We start from the raw sequence: 6,714 nt of genomic DNA on the forward strand, positions 1-6,714 counted from the left end.
CATGTCATCTCTGAGTCTTTTAGCACTGACAGAGACAAGAAGAGAGTTTTTAAAATACCCACATTTCCCTTCTTACAGAAAACTGGGACAGCAACAGGGCTTATAAAATACACACTGCCCCCTCCTTACAGAAAACTGACTCTATATATTCAAAGCAAGTAACAATTCCTCCTTTTATTGTTTAATTATGAGCTGACGCAGCTAAGATAAAGGCCCAACCAATCCAGGGCTCAAAAGTGCCAATCATTCTCTGCAGAAAGCTGAGGCTAACTCTCCTTTTATTATCTTTGTTATGATTTTAGTTTGTTCAGCAATAAATGCAATATTGACGTTTAGCTCCTAGAAAAAAAAAAAAGGAAAAAAAGAAATAGGCAACCAAAACATTGTTAGCTTCAAATATTTGAGAAGTTTCCAACTGGGGGCCATAGGTGTTTTCTTACTCTCTTTTTAATTTTATTTCCCCTCCACCCCCCACCCAAACATGTCCACAGAGGCATGTCTTCCAGTCAACAACTTATTTGCAATCAATATCTCTTATGTACAGCATGCACACAATCATGTTCCAAATGGAAAAGGAAGGTGATTGAATGCACTCATCAGAGATCATCTGACTGTGGCCAGAGCTGGGTGAAGAGGTAGCCAGAGACCAGAAGTGGGACAGGCGGGAGAAAGCTGCTCTTGGTACTGCTAATTTACAGTGTTGGCAATAAGGCCAAGCTCTCCACCGCCATCCATCTTCAAGCCCAAATTATTTTAGGCCTCTCAGAATTGACATACTAGCAGAGGCAGGAGTCATTCCTAAAGAAGTTATGCATCTTCTTCCCCTTGACATTTTCATAAATAAAATGATTTCTCTCTCAAATTTAACTAGCACTGGAATACCTTTGATACACCTACAGCCCTTTATTTCCTTTTTCTAGATGCTTTCTTTTGCTGCTTCGGACCTAGGAGGGCTTTCTCCCTCGCTGGCAGTGGAGCCTGTGCCTCACCGGGCATCTCTTCAAGGCTGTGCTCCCACGGCCATTTCACCACATCTCTCTTTGCCTGTCATTACCTGCAGACTTTTCTAGTTTCTCATTGGACTGAGCACTCTGAGAATAGGGGCCTCAGAGCATTTATTCTTTGTATCCCCAACGTCCAAAACAATGCTTGGCATGTAGGAGAGTGCAATGTAAATTTGTTGATTGAAGCAATGGGGAAAAATATCAATGATTTAATCTATCAATCAATGAACTGAGCATGCAAGAGATGGTAGCAGAAGAATGTCTCAGGAAGTAGACCTCCTTCAAACTAATAGAAAACCCTGCAATTTCCCCCATAGTGTTTCCAGAACTAGCAGCTCCATGGGAATATCTAGAAGTTTTGGTGTGGATTTTTGTTCATTCTTTACTGGAGAGCTTCCAGCTGGGTGAGATGGCCTGCTTTCTTGGGTATAAAGGTTAAAAAATATAAATTTTTTAAAACTCTGGGCTAGGTAAATTTGGGATGTTATGTTGGGAGATATGTGTTAATTTTTCCCTCTCTGTGCTAATTTGAAGGCAGCTTTGTGACGCAAATGACCCAAATTAGGGCGACTCTGAATTTGCTTAGGCAAGAAAGCCAGGTGTGAAAATAAGGACTAGCTCACTGCCTGGCACAAGGCAGGGCTCAGCACGTTTGATGACAGTGTTGTAGATATTACTTAGCTTCTTTCTGGGGCATGGTTCTTTGATGCACCCGTTCGTGAACTCGAGCCTTCTTGGACGTGCTTTGAACATGAGTTGTGGTCTTGGTCCCAACCACACTTGCAACCTCACCTCTGGCCTGTCATCCTCATCATCCTGCCTTCCAGCCACACTCCTCTATTGCAGTTCCAGGGATGTCATCTCTGTTAGGCCTTCCGAATGTGACTCTTCTCAATGTGACCTTCCTTCCCCTCTTATCATCTGGATAACTCCTTCTTATGTTTCAAAATTCAGTGTAGGGTCCAGGCATAGTGGCTCACACCTGTAATCCTAGCACTTTGGGAGGCCAAGGTGGGTGTATCACTTGAGGTCAGGAGTTCGAGACCAGCCTGGCCAACATGTGAAGCCCCTTCTCCACTAAAAATACAGGAATTAGCCAGGGGTGGGAGCAGGCACTTATAATCCCAGCTACTTGGGAGGCTGAGGCAGGAGAACTGCTTGAACTCAAGGGGCCGAGGTTGCAGTGAGCCAAGATCATGCCACTGCACTCCAGCCTGTGCCACAGAGTGAGACTCTGTCTCAAAATTAAAATAAAATAATAATAAAAAAATTCAGTGTAGGGTCGCATGCGCAGGAATGCACAGTCCCTCCCCACCCTCCCCGCTCACTGGCCAGCACTGACCCTATCAGAGCATTCAGCTTGGGACTCCCTTTGTTTGTGTATCTTCCATTCTCTTCCACGGACCCACAAGGCTTATACAAATAGGATGGTGTCTTCTGTCTCTGCAGCTCATCACCAAGCACAGTTCCTAGAATGGCCCATAAATGTTTAGTAATGAGTGAAAAATATGTGAGTGGACTAATGAAAGAATGCTAACCACCATGAAAAGGCCACCAGTCCGGAGCAGGCCTTGGGAAAACCATACAATCCGTGGAGACCTGCCTCCACAGCCGCGCCACACGTGAGGAAGCCCCTGCAGGTGGGTGGGCTGTGGAGCAGAAGCTTAACGCGGAGGCAGAACGCGGAGACCCTGCCGGTAACTCAGACCACAGGGAAGGAGCTGCTGATGGACTCGGGGGCCACCTGAGGCAGGGTTTGCCCACACCTCAGGAGCAGTGCCTACAGAGCCAGAGCCAACAATCCTTTCCTCGGGTCTACCTGGGCCTGAGAAGAAGCAGGTGAGGGGAACAGAGGCAGAGCCGGGTGGAACAAAGGAGTAAGCTGTGCACATGGGAAGCAGATTCAGCATTGAGTAGGCACGGGACGCCATGTGGAGAGCCCAGCACGAGGGAAAAGGCTCAAGTGGCCCCAATCCAGTGGGTCTGCCATCTGCCCCCAAGGGGCGTGGAGTCACCCTGGCAAACATCACTGAACGCCGTGTGGGCAACAGCTCTGAACCGCCGGGATGCTGCCTACGGTGGGGAGACATTCGCCGTCATAGGCAAGAGCTCAAAATGAGATGGAAAAGATGTGTGTGTCGCAGCACTTTAACTCAGCCATGGTATTTTGGAATGTTTTAATTAAGGTTTATCTGTTACCATTATGACTGTAATCCTGGGAAGTGCCAAGCCTGCCCTGGCAGGGGGAAGAGAGGAGGAAAACATGTCATAATTAAAATAATTATTAATTTAATCTCATTAACTATAGATTATTAATTATCACTGCTATTATTATGCACTGGGGGCAGATCCGTTTTCTGAGCCAGTCTCATCAGCTTGTGTGGAGGTGGGAAGATGGCGGAGTCTGAGAAATCCCGCTCCCTCTGGTAAGGCAGCTACCCCATCTCCTTCCCAAAGAATTTCTGTCTCCAGGTCTCCTTCAGGAAGTTCTCCTGCACAAAACCTGCCCAGTGCTGGGTGTGAGAGAGGCCCTGTGTGAGTATGTTGTGTTGCTCAATTGCGTGTTCATGTGACCCCAAGCATCTGCCGCCCTGCGCTTGACTCCCCAATGCAGAGCTGGGGCTCTCCTCTGCTCTCAGCACATCTCGAGCACACCTCTCAATCCTTGTCACACTGGGCTTCTTCGAGGTCCCCTTGCACACTTGGCCATGACCTCCTTGAAGAGATTGACTGTGTGCTTCATCTTTGTATTTCCTCCAACCTGCCTTTCCACTCCAGCATCTACAGGAATGTGTGTCTAACGTTCCTTCCATATTAGAGGAGAAGAACAAGAAGGAGAAAAAGAGGGAAACCAGAAATGAGGGAGACAGGAAGAGAGAAGAGGACAAAAGGGAGGGGGAGACAAGGACAAAGAAGCCTGTCCTGCTGAGGACCATTAGTGACCAGATCATCAACTTCTCCCACTTCCCAGGTCCCACCCGCCGTGGAGCAAGCCAACACTACCTCTCCCCTCCCACACACGCAGCCTGCCGCACCTTTCCTTCCTTTAGAGGTGTAAAATGACTAATGAATATCAAAGCAAAGTGATTAGGTGGCCTTTACAAGCTTCAGTACCTACCAGGATAACAATAAGTCACACTGGCATCATAAATGCCTTCTCAGAAAGTGCAGACAAAGGAGGAGACTGACCCAAAGAAATGAATTTAATTCTAAGTGTCCTCTCTTTTTTGATCATCAGCGAGTCGATTCTGACTGGACCTGGTAGGGGAAATTCATCAGAATCCTGAAGTGACACATCAGCCAGGTGAAAACATAGCATGGCAGGCACCATGGACACCTGTGGTTTCCCGAACACCCTCAGAGCCCTGAGGCTTTGTGGAGGCACCTTGGAACAACTTTGGCGGTGCAGGGAAGCCAGTTCAACCAGGAGATTTTGCTTCGATGTGTTTTTAATGTATCACTTCTCTGTTTCCATCGAATTTGTGATAAGGATTCTACTGTTCAAAATATCAGCAGTGTTGAAAGCCCCAATCTGGTCTAACTCCCTCTTTCAGAAGGGCAGAAATGGGTCCAGCAAGCCCAGGGGCTTTCCCAGAACAGGCACAGAGGCAGAGTCTGCAGCCTGCAGCCCGGCTCCTCCCACCCTATTGCACACATCTCCTTCCCATTTGCCCTGCACAGGGAGAGTCCAGTTCCAGGGCTCTGGGCAGCCCTGCCCAAGGTGCTCCCCCAAGATGCCAGCCCACTGAGCAGGTGGCAGGGTCACGACTGTCAGCAGATCAGACAGTGCCATGCTAAGCTGCCTTCAGAATGAAGGCGCAGCTGCCCAAAAACCTGGAGCCAAACCCTGGGCCCTGGGTCCCACCACCCTGTAAGGGACCTCTGAGGCCACAGCCTACGACAGTCCCTGAAAGGGGACCTGGGCAGGAGCGACTCAGTGACAGTAGATGGACGGTAGGTGGACCCATGCATGTCTGGGGCCTGGCCAGGCTTTCAAGATGGCTTCCTGTTTCTGCCACATAAGCAGTTTGCATCCCAAGAGAGAGGAGGCTGCTAGGCCTGCTGAATGGAGCCTAATTGGAGACATTCACTCCTGATAGAAAAAAGGGGGGATATCAGCACACTGATTTTCAGCTTCTATCCTTCAGACCCATGTTCCTAAGTTCTCTGTGATCCCTGTGGTTCTGCACCAGTGCCCTGGCCGATCATGAGCAGTGACCGAACACTTAGTATGTGTCGGGCAATGTGCTGAGCATCACGTGCCAAATCTCCTCCAAGATGGGCGCCCTTACTCTTCCCATTTTGCAGGTAAGAAACAGAGGGTTAAAGGAGGCTAGTGACTTTCCTAAAGTCATGCAGAGACCCTCGGTGAAAGCAGTGGATGCCCAGGCCCATTTCTCAGAGTTGGATGGGACGGTGTTTCCCTTTGTGGACCACGGCCCTCTGGGGAGCCGTCCAGAGACCCCGCAGTCGGTCCCATTCACTTGCAAACCATCAGACTATCCACACGTTCTAATACTTCACAACCGCAACTCTACTTTCCAGATGCCCTTGGAAGTAGCTCCCAGAACTCCCAAAACTATTCTTGTTCTTCTTAAATCCTAAAAATCAATCTCTCCCTGCTGTATTTTCTTAATATTTCCAATACCCCTAAAGAGTAACAAAGTAGCCCGGTGCTGTGGCTCACGCTTGTAATTGCAACACTTTGGGAGGCTGAGGCAATAAGATCACTTGAGTTCAGGAGGTCAAGACCAGCCTAGGCAACATGGTGAGACCTCATCTCTACTAAAAGTCAAAAAAATTAGCCAGGCACGGTAGTGCATGCCTGAAGTCCTAGCTACTTGGGAGGCTGAGGTGCGAGGATTGCTTGAGCCCAGGAGGTCATAGTAATTTAATGGCATCTTAGGGTGAATTACTTTACCAGATTTCCTAGCCTCATAGAACAGGGATCTCCAGCCCCGGGGTACCGGTCTGCAGCCTGTTAGGAACCAGGCTACACAGCAGGAGGTGAGCGGCAGGTGAGTGGGCACTGCCGTCTGAACTCTGCCTCCTGCCAGATCAGCAGAGGCGTTCGATTCTTATAGGAGCAGCAGCCCTATTGTGAACTGCGCATGTGAGGGATCTAGGCTGGGTGCCTCTTATGAGAATCTAACTAGTGCCTGAAGATCTACAATGGAACAGTTTCATCCAGAAACCACCCCCTACCCAGGTCCACGAAAAAATTGCCGTCCATGAAACCCGTCCCTGGTGCCAAAAAGGCTGGGGACCACTGTCTTTAAAAAATTGACAAAAAAGCTCAGCACTCAGAGGTCATCACATCTGAGGGGAAAAAAGGCCTGGTAAAGGAGTGGGAGGAAAAAACAAATACTGATTGCACACCTACTCAGTATCACCAGATTCACCTCACTTCATCCTCCCAGCAACCCTGTATCACCAGATTCACCTCACTTCATCCTCCCAGCAACCCTGTATGACCAGATTCACCTCACTTCATCCTCCCAGCAACCCTGGATCGCCAGATTCACCTCACTTCATCCTCCCAGCAACCCTGGAGGAGGATATATCATCCTCATTTTGCAGATGAGGAAACTGTGCTTCAGAGAGGATAGGTTACATGATCAGTGTCACCCACTCTAACCGAGAGGGAAGAGAGGGTGACTATGCATAGCAGAATGCATAGGAGGGAACACATTAAAGAAGTGTTTCAGCA

General features: G+C 48.6%; 1 protein-coding gene across 5 annotated transcripts in view; it reads left to right on the plus strand.

Moving 5' to 3' along the window:
• KIRREL3 (kirre like nephrin family adhesion molecule 3) overlaps positions 1-6,714 on the plus strand; it is a 581,266-nt gene that overhangs the window by 315,882 nt on the left and 258,670 nt on the right. The gene's annotated exons all lie outside the window — the stretch shown is intronic.

This window comes from Nomascus leucogenys, chromosome 15 (assembly GCF_006542625.1).
Source record: "Nomascus leucogenys isolate Asia chromosome 15, Asia_NLE_v1, whole genome shotgun sequence".
Lineage (NCBI taxonomy): Eukaryota > Metazoa > Chordata > Mammalia > Primates > Hylobatidae > Nomascus > Nomascus leucogenys.